At 39.1% G+C, this 9,274-nt stretch overlaps 1 protein-coding gene across 3 annotated transcripts in view; it reads right to left on the reverse strand.

Moving 5' to 3' along the window:
- Positions 1–6,121, reverse strand: part of FBXL4 (F-box and leucine rich repeat protein 4) — a 76,846-nt gene extending 70,725 nt beyond the window's left edge. For all 3 annotated transcript variants that reach the window (XM_029944582.1, XM_029944583.1, XM_029944579.1), the window contains exon 1: positions 5,999–6,121. The gene's annotated coding sequence lies outside the window, so the exon portion shown is untranslated. The remainder of the gene's footprint in view (positions 1–5,998) is intronic.
- Between the last annotated feature and the right edge of the window lie 3,153 nt (positions 6,122–9,274).

The following is a 9,274-nucleotide window of genomic DNA, read 5'->3' on the forward strand; positions in this document are numbered from 1 at the left end:
CTGACTCAGCCAATAGCACAGGTGAATCTTAAAATGATTTTGTAAGTGAAAGAAGCCACACTCAAAGGTTACATATTGCATAACTTCATTTATAGGACATTCTAGGAAAAAGCAAAACCACAGGGAAGACAAACAGGTCAGTGGTTACCAGGGAATTAGGGGCAAAGACAGGGGTTGACTCCAAGGACTACAAAGGGCCCACACAAAGGAATTCTTAGGGTGATCGAACTGTGTACTTTTGATTTCAGTTTTTGTTTCGGACAAAAACAAAGTCAAATTGGAGATTTACTCTCCCCTATATTGGCTTGTTTATGGAGGTCCTACTTTATTAGCCTGCACACCCTGAAAGATATCTATTAGTTGGCATGTTCTGCCCATTCATTGTGTGTAGGACAAAGTGGCAGTACAGAGCCCCTGCCACTCACCTGGTTTTAGGGAACTACCTGTCCAGAAGAGTGAACAGTGATCTTTGTGACCTCACAGAGATTCCCAACCAGGTACAAATCAGTCAACATAGATCTGCATATATACATATGAGTAGAATTGGCCATCTTTTATAAAGACAAGGAAACAAGTTGGGCAATTAGAACAAATGGTCTCCAACAAAAGTTAATGATAGAAGAGTACTGTTAAAATAACAGTTGTTATCTTTAGTGTGAATTAATAGAGTGTAGAATTCATAAGACAAGTAGAAACTAATTTTTTAAACATTTTAAGGTCTTTGAAATTAAAAACATGTGGCTGAAGTAAAATTTAAATGAAAAAATGGTGACTTGGAATACAGATGCAAGAAACCTAATGCCTAAATAAAATGAATTCAGGAGACTGAAGCTGATGAAAATTCAAGTACACAGTAAAATATAATGTAATATTTCAGAAATTCTAAAGAAGAAAAAATGTACTTAAACTTATTCACATAGACACACACACAACAAAATGAAAAATATTTCTGGATATGCAAACATACTTCCCATAATTCTTCTTAAGAACAATCATCAAAAAATATTGCAGTCAAAAGACAAAAGAGTTTAAAAAATATTTTTAATAGGGAAAGACATAATATTCAAGTAACTAGTGACTTCATAGTCAAATTTGAATCATTCCAGATACAGCACTGGGAAAGTGAAAAAAGGGTGGTGGTGGTGGTAGGAGAACATAAGTAATATAAAAAAGAAATTAAGTCAATAAAACTAAGAGTATAGGGAAGGCAAGGAGTCAGGGTCTCACTTTATTAAAAGGAGATATAAGGGAAACAGTTCTATACATGGCTTTAGAATTTCCCAACTTGCAAGGGAGAGGAAACAAAGGTAAATATGAATAGGTTAACATTTCCTATTAAAAGATAAAGCCTTTCGCACAAGGGTTCTCTGTAATGGAATCGTTCTGTATACAAGATCTATGTAAAACTGCACAGAATTAAATGCAAACACACCCAAGAGAGCATGTAAAACGTACGAAATCTCGATGAGGTCTGCAGATTATACCAATGTCAATTTCCTATGTGAACGATTATACTTTAGTTACGTAAGACGTACCACAGGAGGAAACTAGGTAAAGTATACATAAGTATTTCTCTATATAATTTCTTATCATTGCATGTAAAACTATAATTATGTTTTTACAAAGTTTAAAAATGCAAAATAATAAACAGAGACAAACTTTTCAAATTAGGAGAGGCAGAGGCCTGGAGAGAGAAATAAACATCCAGCTATATGATGTTTGAGGCGTACAAGAGAGGCAAGTAAAGCAAAATGACGTAGGCTAACTAAAATTAAACATGTGCAATATAGATCTAGCACACACCAAACTTATAGAGATGGCAACAGTAATATCAGAGAGTGTAGACTCCAAGGCAAAAATCATTAAGGCAAAAGGATATATTTCTTAAGATTAAAATCCAAGCAATTACACATAGGATGAATTCAACCATATTCAAAGTCACAGTAGGAAACCAATGTATTTTGCTAACTACTTTGTCAATCATGAAGAAAAAATTAATATGGCATAATAAACATGTCAAATGAAAACAACAGGGAAATGATGGCTTACCCAAATAAATGTTTTAGAAAAATATCCAGATATTTAGAAAAGTAAATTTAAGATATTAGCATAGCAACTATTTCTTAATCTAAATTTGATACAGAATATCTAATGAGAATGTGTACAAAGTATCTTAATAATCTTGAGGTAGAAACTCATAGGTCATAAAGGAAGGGAATAATAGAACTGACAACACAAATATTATAAAAAATTATATATAGCAAAAGTTCCCAAAACAGCATTAAAAGAATAGACTATGAAAAAAAAATTATCAAATGGTATACCAAGTCACTAAGAGCCACAACACATAAAGGACTATTACAAACCAGTAAGAAAACAGAAATACTTCAACAGAAAACTACACAGAGGATGAACATGTAACTTACAAAAGAATACAAATGACCAGTAAACATTTATAGACATTTAACTCCATCGATAAGCAAAGAAATGTAAAAATTAAGAGTAAAAAAAATAGCATTTTTCATCCATAAAATTACTAAAATGTAAAAAAAGTAAAAAATGATTGTATCATCTTAGCAGCTATGTTTTGAGACAATTCTTTACAGTCTCTCATGTTTCTGCAGGTCTTATATGCATAGGCACTGATGGCCTTTGTTCCAAACTATCTTTTCAAGGATGTCTACATAGCAAATGTCCATGGTGAAGAGAGATTTCCCTTTGGGGCCAAGGGCTGGTTTGTTTATCATCCAGCATAATAAATATAATGCCTCTTTGAAGGGCAAAGATTAAGCAAATTTACTTGCAGCCCATCATGAAAGAGTCAGGTTCCCTAAACTCAGGGTTCCTATCCTATAATGCAATCTACCGTGTGTGCTAGAGTCATCTAGTCCTTATCACGTCAGCCTTCAGAAACTGGGGTTCAAGGAAGAAGCACAAGAAAATGATGATAGATGATACTCTGGTTACTGTTGCTGAGCTCTCTCTGACCCAGGAGTCTCATGTCTTCTGCCAGTAACCATGAAGCTGTTGGCTTCAAGTAGGGTAAAATCTCAGATCTGTGACAATTCTTGGCAATGATATGGTAGTAAGAGCATTCTTATAAAGGATATAAATTTACTCTTCCAATACCTTTTGCAGAACAATATCACAATCTATCATAATTTAAGATGTAGATAGCCTTTGACCCACCAGTTGCCTAAGCATTGACACTAAGGAAATAAACAAATGTGCAAATAAATATACACATAAAAAATGATCCCTGCAGTTTTCTCTGATATAAATAAATTTGGAATAGCTTAAATATCAACAGGGGATCAGTTAAATAAATTTCAGGTTACTCCTTCACTGAAATACCAAAAAGACTTTAAAAAGATAATGTTAAATGCACTGACATAGAAAGATGTTCATCAATTATTACTAGCTGGAAGTTATAGAAAATTATATATATAATACACTGCCATTTAAGAAACACATGTAGACTTATACACATGTATTTTTAATGTCTGGAAGGAGAAAGAACAAATGATTAAATAATGATGATCTCTGGGAAATGGAGTTACAGGGTTTCTGAAGAATGTATATATTTATTTTATAATCTAATAAAGTGTAAGTATCTATTAGAACAGCGCTTGAAAATTCATTACATTTAAGAAGTCCAGCTGGGATGGGGAAACACAAATGTACACGGAGCTGTCCCGGGCAATCACTTCTATCAGCACTTATCCCTCAGAGCCGCTAAAACCAGGTAGAGAAAGTCCCGAGTCACAGCTGATGAGACACACTGCACTTACTAGTAAATAACATAATGCAAAGTCAAAGATTTTGAACAGCTGCTTTTCTATGTTAAGACTCTGAGGAACAGCTCTACATGGCGAGTTCTGAGGTATGAAGAGAAGGGACTGACTTAACAATGGTTAATGATTCAACTTACCATGAAAAAGTCTAGCTAAAAAATAAATTCAAGAACAGATGAGAGGCTTTAAAGGTGGGGGAGGAGTAAAAAGGAAATCAATTTACCCCCTAAGTGTCATCATTTCAAGAATATTAAGTGGCCTACAACATGCCAGACACTACTGAATCAGTAGATATTAAACACATTATAAAGCTAGAATAAGAAAAGCAGCATGGTATTAGCGTGGGAAGCCAGAGATCACTGAACAAACAGTTCAGAAAACATCCTAATACACAAGAATTAGAGCCTTGACTAAATGGAGTATTTGTTATCAGTAGGAAAAAACAATCCAACAAATGAAGATGGGATCACTGGCTAACAATTCTTGAGCTGGGTTAAAATATTCTTGAGCTGGGTTAAAGATTTATAGATGAAGAATACAATCATTGAAGGTCCTTTAAGAGGGGCACCTGGTTGGCTCAGTCAGTTAAGCGCCTGCTCTTCATTTCAGCTCAGGTCATGATCTCACAATTCATGAGATAGAGCCTGATGGTTGGCTCTGTGCTGATAACATAGGAGCCTGCTTGGGATTCTCTCTCTCCCTCTCTCTGTCCCTCCCACACACGTACATGGACATGCTCGCTCGCGCTCTCTCTCTCTCAAAAATAAACGTTAAAAAAAAGTACTAGAATAAAACAGTGGATACACACACACACACTTCATGTGGTAAAAGGTCTAAGAGGACAGACACCAAGGTAGCTCCTTGAAGACAGAATGTTGATCATAGGAAAATTATGATACAGAGGCTATGACAGCTAAGAACAAAGGAGCAGTTTTTGCTAACTGACCATATTTCAAAGTAAAAGACAGGAGTTAGCAGTATTTTAAGATGCCATGTACAGAGTACTATAATTGCATGACTAGATCACAGCACTATAAAGAAGAAATTAACCATTTTACATTAATCTGACCTTTCTGCTTTTCAAGCCAGTAACAGAAGAGAAGTGCAGGAAATTGAGGGTTCAGAAAAGCCAAAATTTGAGACAGTGAAAAAGTTGGCACTCAGAAAAGCATGGAAAGAAGACTACAATTCAATGAGCAATTAGAGAGTTCCTACCATAGGATGATGCACACTGCCACTAGAAAGACAAGTACACTGTCTCTTTCCCCCAATAACTTAGTGTCTAATAAAGGACTACAGGAGAGTTGATGATGTATTAGGAAAATCTCCCTTTACTTAACCAACAGGTACAATACGCAGTATAGATCTACAGAGGCAATAAGTGAGCTTTTTAAGGATAAAATGTGCTTGAAGCAGGAGGAGTGCAGGCCAGGCAGCAGTGAAGGCAGCTTGTGTCCTCAACTAAACTGGAACAAGCAAGATCACAGCACCTGGCATGGAGTCCTCCACGGTATAACGCCAAACACGGTATCCTATCAACGCCACTACCTGACCACAGGTTTATATCACCTTAAGTTTCTACTTATCCGTATATATTTCAATTAATGACGGCATCTCGAGGCTATGTGGCAATAAGCATTTGGGAACCACCAAGGCAATCCAAACTCACTCCCATTGTAAACAGGTTGACAAGATAGCCAAGTGGGCGGTTACCATCAACACTACGCTCTAATGACACCCCTAAACATAGAAACAAGGTTGCTGCCGGTATCTTGTGGCACTCCAGAAGGCACGGGCCTGGTCAGTCAAAAACCGTCGATGCCAGGGGGAAATCAAGGCAACACGCACAGGGGCAACATGTACACAGCAGGGCAGGTGGCCGACGGGGTGGCTGCAGGCTCAGCACGGCCCAGTGACACCGCGGTGTCAACAACCCGAGGCGGAGCGGACGCCGGCACGCCTAACGCCTTGCAAACAGAGCGGGACAGAGAAGCAGCACCCAAGGCACGTAAGCCATTCACAGGTGCCCAGCAAGCTCCGCAAGCGCCACGGGGGCTTTGGGGGAGGGGCGATCGGTGGGGACCTCTGCCCAGCGCCCAGGCTCCCCGAACCGCGGCGCTCCGCCCCGGCCCGGCCCCGCCCCAGTGCTCAAGGTGGAAAACGGAGACCCGCAGTAGGAGGAGGAAGTAAAGGAAGGGCCGTACCCTGTAGGGTCCGGGAGAGGTGCGCGCCGTGGGCTTCACCAGCGACCCAGGCGGCACCGAGACACGCCGGCGCGGGGGCGGCTCCCAGAGTCCCGCGCTGCGGCGCGGCGGCGGCGAGTGCGGCCCAGCGCGACCCGGAAGGAAGACGCGAAGGCCACGAGGAGGGGCGGGGCCGGGCCAGGGAAGGGGCGGGACCAGAGGGGAGGCGGGGCGTCGCTCAGGCCTTAAATGCTGCAGGGCGTCTGGACCGCCCTGTCCTAGACTGAGGGGAGGAGCTTCCTACAGACTTCCCAGCTCCAGTCTTGCCTTATAAATCGCCCAGTTACTCCCCCGCTGCCAGTGATTTAAATTCGCTGCAGGAGTAATCCCTTCCTCGCAGCAGTCTGCTATCTGTAGTGTAGTCCTGCTAGGGCTTTTGCAGTCCAGAGCTGGTGGGTCAGATGATGCATAGGGATTATGGGTGGTAAGGTCCTCAGAGCAAGAGTGGAAAATAAATTATGGGCGCTCTAGAGGCATAATTCATCAAATTTGCAGACCTCTTATGCCCCAGATACAAATCCGTCCTGCAAATTCATTTCCCTCACATTTGGAAACCGTGAACATTACCTCCCATGAACAAGATGCTCTCACATCTCCCTTACTCAGTTACTTTATTTTTAGTAGATACAATACCACCTTTTTATTTTTTTTATTTTTTTTAAATTTTTTAATGTTTATTCTTTTTTTGTAAATAGTTTATTACCAAGTTGGTTTCCATATAACACCAGTGCTCATCCCCACAAGTGCCCCCCCATGACCATCACCACCCCTCCCCTTCCCCCCTCCCTCTTCAGCCCTCAGTTGGTTTTCAGTATTCAAGAGTCTCTCATGATTTGCCTCACACCCTCTCCCTAACTCTTCCCCCCCTTTCCCCTTCTCATGGTCCCCTGTTAAGTTTTTCCTGTTAGACCTATGAGTGGAAACATATGGTATCTGTCCTTCTCTGCCTGACTTATTTCACTTAGCATGACTCCCTTGAGGTCCATCCACGTTGCTACAAATGTCCAGATTTCATTCTTTCTCATTGCCATGTAGTATTCCATTGTATAAATCACATCTTCTTGATTCATTCATCAGGTGATGGACATTTAGGCTCTTTCCATGATTTGGCTATTGTTGAAACTGCTGCTATGAACTTGAAGTACATGTGCCCCTGTGCATCAGCACTTCTGTATCCCTCAAATACCACCTTTTTAAAGTCTACATTAGGGTCTCTTGAGTGGTGGCCCAGTCGGTTAAGCCTCTGACATTGGCTCAGGTCATGATCTCACTGTTCATTGTTTCAAGCCCCAAGTCAGGCTCTGTGCTGACAGCTTGCTCAGAGACTGGAGCCTGCCTCAAATTCTGTGTGAACCTCTCTGTGCCCCTCCCCCATTCATGCTCTGTCTCGCTCTCTGTGTCTCTCAAAACTAAATAAATGTAAAAAAATTTTTTTAAATAATAAAGTTTGCATTATATTGATCTTATTACAAGGTTTCTATTAAGATGGAAAAACATTGAATAATGAAAAGATGTTTAGTCATTACTATTTAATTGCTCCTAAACAGGCAAAATAATAAAGATATTTATTTATAGGGCATATGAACTGAGCTGATATATGCGGTAAAAACTGTATGCAAAACCAGACATTTTAAAAAGGAATTGAAGCTTAATTCTCAGTCTCTTTTGAGTGTAGGCAGCTTTGTGACTTGTTTCCAAAGAGTATGGAAGGGAGAAAAAAGTAACTTTATTGTGGAAAAATCTGGTAAACAGTATGTTGACCAGATGAAAATTAACATCAGTGATAAATCAAGTTATAACATGCACCCTGATGTGGTGTGATGAGAAAGTAACTTCATCTCCATTATATTCTTTTTCAAAAGTCATAAACCCAATCTGACCTTGAGATAATATCAGAAAAATCAGGAAAACCCACAAAACACCTGAACAAACTGTCAAGTTAATGAGAAGAGGGAAAAAAAAAAAAACCAAACAAGGAAAAACTGAGAAGTTGACACAGACCAGATGGAGACTTGGTTGACTAAATGTAACATGGTATTTTGAATGGGATCCTAGAATATGAAAAGGATGTTAATGGGAAAACTAGCAACATAGGAATGGAATTTAATTAACCGTTATGTACCAATGTTGGTTTCTTAGTTGTAAGAAATGTACTATTATAATCCATGATGTTAACAAACAAGGGGGAAATGGATGAATGGTATGCAGAACCTTGTACAACCCTGGCAACATTTCTGCAAATCTCAGGTCTATTCTAAAATCAAAATTGGAGTACAAATAAATTCACTAATGGGTAAATAAAACCTACCCTTTTATGATTGCCGGTGAGACTTCATTGAGTTGATGCCTTTAGGGCACTCAGCCCCAGTCTAACTAAAATAGTTTCTCATTTCTAACATTATTTTGAAATAAGTTTCTCATTGAAGTATAAAATATATATTCATAAAAGGACACAAAATACGAATATAGGGTTTGATGAAACGTGAACACACCCATGTATTCACTGCTCAGATTAAAAAATAGATCATTACTAGCACTCAGACGACCTCTTCACTCCTCCCCAAAGGTAGACATTTTCCTGAACTAATACTTCTAATGCTTCTAAAGGCAAGAGTGGTTCTTGCCTTTAGGTAATTGGGTTCATATATTATACACTCTTTTGGGTCTGGTTTGTTTCTCTCAACATTAGGTTTGTGAGAGCTATTCATGTTGTTGAGTATGTTGAGTATTGTGGTAGTTTTTTGAGTTGCTGTTGTATAAATATACCATAACTTATTTATTCTACTGCTGATGGACATTGGGCTCTTTTGGGGTTTTGATTATTACAAATAAAAATGTTATAAACATTTTTATTCACATCTTTTGTTGCATATCCTTTGCATGCCCCTCAATACATTTTTGTCTCTTTGGTATATAAGAGATATAGTAGTTGGAGCTATTAATTGCTTTCTTTAGTGCTTTGGTTTAGTTTTGTTTTTAAAGGTGCTTAAACTGCTGCTTGGCAAGTATATAAGTTTATGTCTAAGGAAAGGAAAAGACTAGGGCAAAGTTCCATTTCTGTGTGACTGGACGAAATTTTGGTCATCATTGCTCAGTCTATCCTTCCTTCACCCTTCTCCTCTCAAGTGCCATAACATTGCCATGCTTCATTCGCTAAGCAGAAGAGCCAAGTGGGGCCAAGCAAAAGGGCAATACTTACCAGTTAGTGATGGCGCTGATTTAATGGGTGAACTAATG

The sequence above is a fragment of the Suricata suricatta genome, chromosome 7 (genome assembly GCF_006229205.1).
Source record: "Suricata suricatta isolate VVHF042 chromosome 7, meerkat_22Aug2017_6uvM2_HiC, whole genome shotgun sequence".
NCBI lineage: Eukaryota > Metazoa > Chordata > Mammalia > Carnivora > Herpestidae > Suricata > Suricata suricatta.